At 50.1% G+C, this 6001-nt stretch overlaps 1 protein-coding gene across 4 annotated transcripts in view; it reads left to right on the top strand.

The window, feature by feature from the left end:
- Positions 1–4597: 4597 nt before the first annotated feature.
- The window catches only part of GOLGA3 (golgin A3), a 44938-nt gene continuing 43534 nt past the window's right edge, over positions 4598–6001 (top strand). The window contains exon 1 of one of the 4 annotated variants that reach the window (XM_032602493.1): positions 4598–4948. The gene's annotated coding sequence lies outside the window, so the exon portion shown is untranslated. The remainder of the gene's footprint in view (positions 4949–6001) is intronic. The other 3 variants (XR_004345353.1, XM_032602491.1, XM_032602492.1) reach the window with 3 other exon arrangements.

The following is a 6001-nucleotide window of genomic DNA, read 5'->3' as shown; positions in this document are numbered from 1 at the left end:
CTCAGGACTCATCCCTTCTTGATAAACGTGTGCATCTGGCTGTTCCCTCTGCTCTCGAGGGCGTCTACGACTGTACCTGTAGGTTCTCTGCAGTGCTGCCTTTGATCCGATCTGTGGACCTCACTGTTGGTAGCTTGAAACTGGCCCCACTAGGAGTATTTACACCATGGAAATGGGTAATTGCTGCAAATCAGGGTCATTTTGTTGTTTTCTGAAGAGAAGGTTGTTAAACACCAGCATGCCACTGCCCCCAACCAGTATAATCGTGAGAAGTAATAGTTGTTTGAAGCCAGTGCGGTTTGGGTTGGCTTGTTACATAGGAATGAATGGTGCTACCACGGCCCACAAAGGCCCAGCACTGGGTGGCCCCCTCCCCTCCCTCAGCAAACCTCCCCAGGGTCTTCCGCAGCTAGACCCAAACCTGGGCCCTCGCCCGGGCTGCCTGGCGATGTCTCCTCCCCACTCAGGGCTTGGCCCAGACCCGCTCCCTGGAGGGGCCTGCCAACCAGCCATTCTAGCATCATCCTGTCTGGCTTTCTTCCTGGTGCCGACCATTGGAAAGGAAACGTTTCCTTACTGTTTATCTCCCCTTCACAATTCAGAGCAGGACGCTTCCTGTCTTGCTCCGCTGGTGTGAACTTGGCTGAAGCGTCTGCTGACCGCTGGCAGTCGGGTGCTCACAAAGACCCTGCTTTGCACCCCTCTCCTGAGGCTCTTCTCCTCTCTGTTGAGCCTAGTGTGTTCTCTCACTTTGTTTTCTGTGTGTTTCCTTCTGGAGATGGTGATCCTGACCTGTATCCTCATCTCTGGTTCTCCCCCACCCACACGGAGCAGCCTGGCAGGACGAGTGTGGGAAGCCATGTTGAGTGCTGACCCAACCGTACGTGCTGCTGTGGGCGGCGCTGCTCTCAGTAGCAGCTCTGTGTGCTGGTCCCTGGGGCCTGCATAACATGCACCACAGATGGGGAGGCCTAAACAACAGACATTTCCGGTCTCACAGTTCTGGAGATAGGTGTTGCAGGGCTGGTTCCCCCTGAGGCCTCTCTCCTGGGCGTGTAGACAGCTGTCTTCTCCCCGTGTCCCCATGTGGTAGTCCCTGTGTGTGTGTGCCCTGATCTCCTCCTCTTATAAGGACACCAGTCACATTGGGTTGGGGGCCCACGCATATGGCCTCATTTTACCTCAGTCACCCACTTAGAGTCCCTATTTCCGCACACAGTCACATTCTGAGGTCCTCAGGGTTAGGGCTTCAACATGTGAATTTAGGGTGGCAGAGGCAGACACAGTTCAGCCCATAACACTTTGTCATCAGACATCAAACACCACAGGGTTTTATAAAGTCAGGTGGGTTTCCTTTAGGCAAACCCCACACCCTATATACTATTAACACCCCGTGGCAGGCTGAATAATGCCCTCTGCCCCTGTCTCCAAAGACATCCATGTCCTGACCCCTGGACCCTGTGAGTGTTACCTTATCTAGCAGAAGGGACTTTGCAAGTTAAGGACCTTAAGGTGAGACAACTCTGGATTGTTCTGTGGGTCCTCAGTGCAATTGCAAGGGAGGCAAGAAGGGCAGGCAAAAAAAGATGTGACAGAACCAGAGGCTGGAGTGACGGTTTGAAGGCAGAGGGAGAGCCGCAAGCCAAGATAGGCCGTGGGGGCTGGAAGAGGCAAAGGAAACAGCTCCTCCCAGAGCATAGGGAAGGAGCAACCCCACGATTCTGGACGTCTGACCTCCAGAAGTGCGAGAGGGTGAGTCCGTGTTGTTTGGTGTGGCTTGTTATAGCGGCCACAGGAAGCTAAGACACACCCTCACCGTCTTCTCCTTTGGTTTTCAGTCTTTAGGAAGGGTCCAGTGTTTTCCGAGGCTTTGCAGGAGGGGCTGGAGAATTCTCTCTCACCTGAGCCCCCAGCGACGCCTCAGCTAGTTGATCCGTTGCGGGACGGGGCTGAGCCTCTGCCCTGGCCAGCAGGGCCACAGTCTCAAGGTGCCCGCAACCCACGTCCACACTGCCTGAGCCACCTCTTCAAACACCAGGCAGATGTCACCCCTGCTTGAAAGGTGCCAATGGCTTCCCACCACTCTGATGGACCCTGTGTGCGGCTTGCTGCCACCCCGCCCCATCTCGGACCCCTCCTGCTCTGGACATGCGATTCCTTCCCTCGTAAAGCGCCGGCACGCGCCAGCCTCCTCGTCACGCAAAGTCAGCTCAAATACGACTTCCTCAAAGAAAACGCTGAAGTTTGGGATTAACATATACACACCAGTATATACAAAATAGGTAAACAACAAGGACCTACTGTACAGCACAGGGAACTGTATTCAATATCTTGTAATAACCTATAAGGGAAAAGAATCTGAAAAAGACTATATATATATATATACATATATACATATATATATATATATATATATAAAACTGAGTCACTTTGCAGTACACCAGAAACTAACACAACATTGCAAATTAACTACACTTCAATTTTTTAAAAAATAAAGTTAAAAAACAGGGCTTCCCTGGTGGCGCAGTGGTTGAGAGTCCGCCTGCCGATGCAGGGGACACGGGTTCGTGCCCCGGTCCGGGAAGATCCCACATGCTCTTCCCACATGCCGCGGAGCGGCTGGGCCCGTGACCCATGGCGGCTGAGCCTGCGCGTCCGAAGCCTGTGCTCTGCAACGGGAGAGGCCACAACAGTGAGAGGCCCGTGTACCGCAAAAAAAAAAAAAAAAAAAACCCAAACCCGTGGCTCTCCTTGCTGTCCCACAATTACCTGCATGATGCCTTTTCTTACTTTCTTCATGAGTGGAAACTTATGTCCACACAGGCTTTTGTGTGGACATAAGTTTCATTTCTCTGAGATAAATACCCAAGAGTGCAGTTGCTGGGTCATATAATTAAGTATATGTTTAATTTTTAGAGAAATTGCCAAGCTCTATTCCAGAGTGGCTGTACCACTGTACATTCCCATCAGCAACATAGGTAAGAGATCTAGTTTCTCCACATCATTGCCAGCATTTGGTATTGCCACTATTTTATTTTGGCTGCTCTGATAGGTGTGAAGTAATATATCAAGGTGATCTTAATTTGCATTTCTGTAATGGCTAGTGATGTTGAACATCTTTCACAAGCAAGCTTATTTGCCATCCATATATCCTTTTTGGTGAAACATGTCTTCATATATTTGCTTATATTCTAATCGTATTTTTTTTAATTTTATGTTTTGAGAGTTCTTACAATATTTTAGGTACCAGTCCTTCATGTAGTTTGTAAATATCTTCTTGCAGTCTGTGGCTTGTCTTTTCATCCTCTTAATAGAGTCTTTCTCAAAACGAAAATGTTTACCTTTGATTAAGGCCAATTTATTGATTTTTTTCTTTTGTGGATTGTGCTTTTGGTGTCATGTCTAAGAACTCTTCACCAAGCTCTCCGTCCTGAAAATTGTCTATTTTTTTTTCTGTAAAAGTTTTATAGTTTCACACATTTTTACACTTAAGTCCATGATCATTTTGAGTTAAAATTTGCATTTGCAGATGACATGATAAGCTATGTAGAAAATTCCAAGGAATTTACAACCAAAAATCTCCTAGAACTAATAAATGAGTTCAGCAAGGTCTCAGGACGCAAGATCAACACACAGAAGTCCATCACATTTCCATATACTGACAGTGAACATGTGGAAACCAAAATTTAAAACACAATATCATTTACAGTCATTCCAAAGAAAATGAAATACTTAGGTATAAACTTTAACAGAACATGTACAGGATCTGTATGCTGAAAATTACAAAATGCTGATGAAAGAAATCAAAGATCTTAATAAATGGAGAGACATACCATGTTCACGGATTGAAAGACTCAACATAGTAAAGATGCCAATTTTCCCCAAATTGATTTATAGTTTTAATGCAATTCCTATCAAAATCCAACAAAGGATATTTGTGGACACAGACAAGTTTATTCTAAAATTTATCTGGAAGGACATGGACCCCAGAATAGTTAGAACAGTCATGAAAAAGAGTAAAGTGGGAGGAATCATCTAACCCGGTATTATGGCTTGCTGTAAAGCTACCGCGGTGAAGACTGTGCTGTTGGCAGAGGGATAGGCATGGTGATCAACGGAACGGTGCAGAGAACCAAGAAACAGCCAACAAGCAGCCAACTGATTTGACAAATGTACAAAAGCAAGTTAATGGAGGAAGAATAGACTTTTCAATAAACAGTGCTGGAACAATTTGATACCAGTAGACGAAAAAGAAAGAAAAATATCTTCATCTAAACCTCATGCCCTATGCCAACAATTTTCTTTCTAAAGATTGAAAAAAAATACATATATATATACACACACATATATAAATAAACATTGCTACGGCTCCAAGGCAGGAGTCACTTTTGCATTTGTACCTGAAAAACAAGGACTAGCGCGGTAGAAGTTTGTGCTCAGGGGCCAAGGCCAGGGGACAGCGCCACCTCCGAGCCACACGGACCCAGCCCCCGCCCCGGGTGCTTACTAGCCACGCCCCCAACACGGTAGGGGCGGGGCCAGGACGCCCATACACTGACAGCTGGGGCGGGGCGGGGGCGGGGACCAGGGCTTAGGCACGCCACTTCCGCCGGAAGCTCAATTGCCCGGCTTCCTGTTGGAGTTGGTCCGGCAAGTCCGGGAGCTGCGTTTCTGACAAGGGAAAGAGCCCCAAACTCACTCTTTCAAATCCGCCTTGGGCCAACTGTGAGTGGGCTCGATCTCGACACTGCAGCTGGAGCAGTCCCGGCCCGAGGGCGGCTGCTGGCTAGCAGAAGAGGACCTTATCTCTTCCGGAACGGAGGCTGCGCGCACTGGCTGTTTCCGGAGGGCCGGACTCCGTCGCCGCGCCGCGCTCCGCTTCGCGCGGGGCCACGTCTCCGCCTGAGCGGCCGGGCGGGGTGTTTGCCGCGGCTTCCTCAGCGCCGGGGTGAGGGTCGCGGGGTGGCTCCTGGGCAGGGGCTCCGGCCGGGGAGGGCGCGGGGAGCTAGGGAACCGCGGCGCGGTCGGAGTGGGGGCTGGGCGAAGGGCGGCGGGACCGGGGCGGAGGCGGAGGGCCGGCTGCGGCTCCGCCTAGAGCGACAACGCCCCGCGCTAGTCCGGCTCCTCACCGTTGGTAGCCTCCGGGCCTGGAAGCCGGCCTGTGTAGCTGTTAGGGAACTGGCTTCATAAATATACATACATTCGAGCCCTTCCGGAGCGCTGTCTACCCGTACCGGGGAGTGATCTGTTCAGAGGTGCCCACAACTGCTGTTGGTCTTGTTCTTTTGCAGAACTTCTGTCAAGATGACATGTGTGACATGGTGTCGGGTGGTTAGTGTGAAGCCTGGTTTAAAGAGCCCATGTGCTCTCAGCCTCTCAGTCCACCTCGATTCCATCTCGATTTTGGGTGCTTAGAGGCGTTTCACTGGTGCAGTGATACCTTCCAGAGGCAGTGGGGTCACGCGTAGTCACAAGTCTGCAGGTGATGCAGGTGAACAGCTCGGCCTTCATTCAGCAACTGTTTGTTGAGTGTCGGTCGTGTGAGCGGCACTGTTCATCGTAGGTGCTGGGATCCAGAGCCGAAGTCGTGTCAGGGTCCCTGCCCTCACTGAGCTCACGCTGTCGCGGAGGGATGCGGAGGATAAATGAGGTCATTGCTGAGAGAGTATTGGGCGGTGCTTGGGGGTGGGTCTGTAGGAGACCCCATCGGCGGAGGTGACTTTTGAGCCAAGGCCTCTGTGACAAGAAACTAGCCATGCAAAACTGTGGGATAAGAGTGTTTCGGGCAGAATGAAGAGCAAGTGTGATGACCCTGAGGGAGGAGTACCTTTGGTGTTTTGAGGTAGAGAAGTATGGGAAGTATGTAATGAAAAAGGAAGAAAATGATAGGGAACAAGAATGCAACGTAGGGAGCGGTCAGATGGTATGCAGCGTCCTAGTTCGTGGTGAGAGGCTTAGATTTGATTGTCAGTGTGATTGAAAACCACTGGGACGTTGTAAG

Source organism: Phocoena sinus, chromosome 14 (assembly GCF_008692025.1).
Source record: "Phocoena sinus isolate mPhoSin1 chromosome 14, mPhoSin1.pri, whole genome shotgun sequence".
In the NCBI taxonomy this organism is placed as follows: Eukaryota; Metazoa; Chordata; class Mammalia; order Artiodactyla; family Phocoenidae; genus Phocoena; species Phocoena sinus.
The sequence above is the reverse complement of the archived record's forward strand: the minus strand, read 5'-3'. Positions and strand labels throughout refer to the sequence as shown.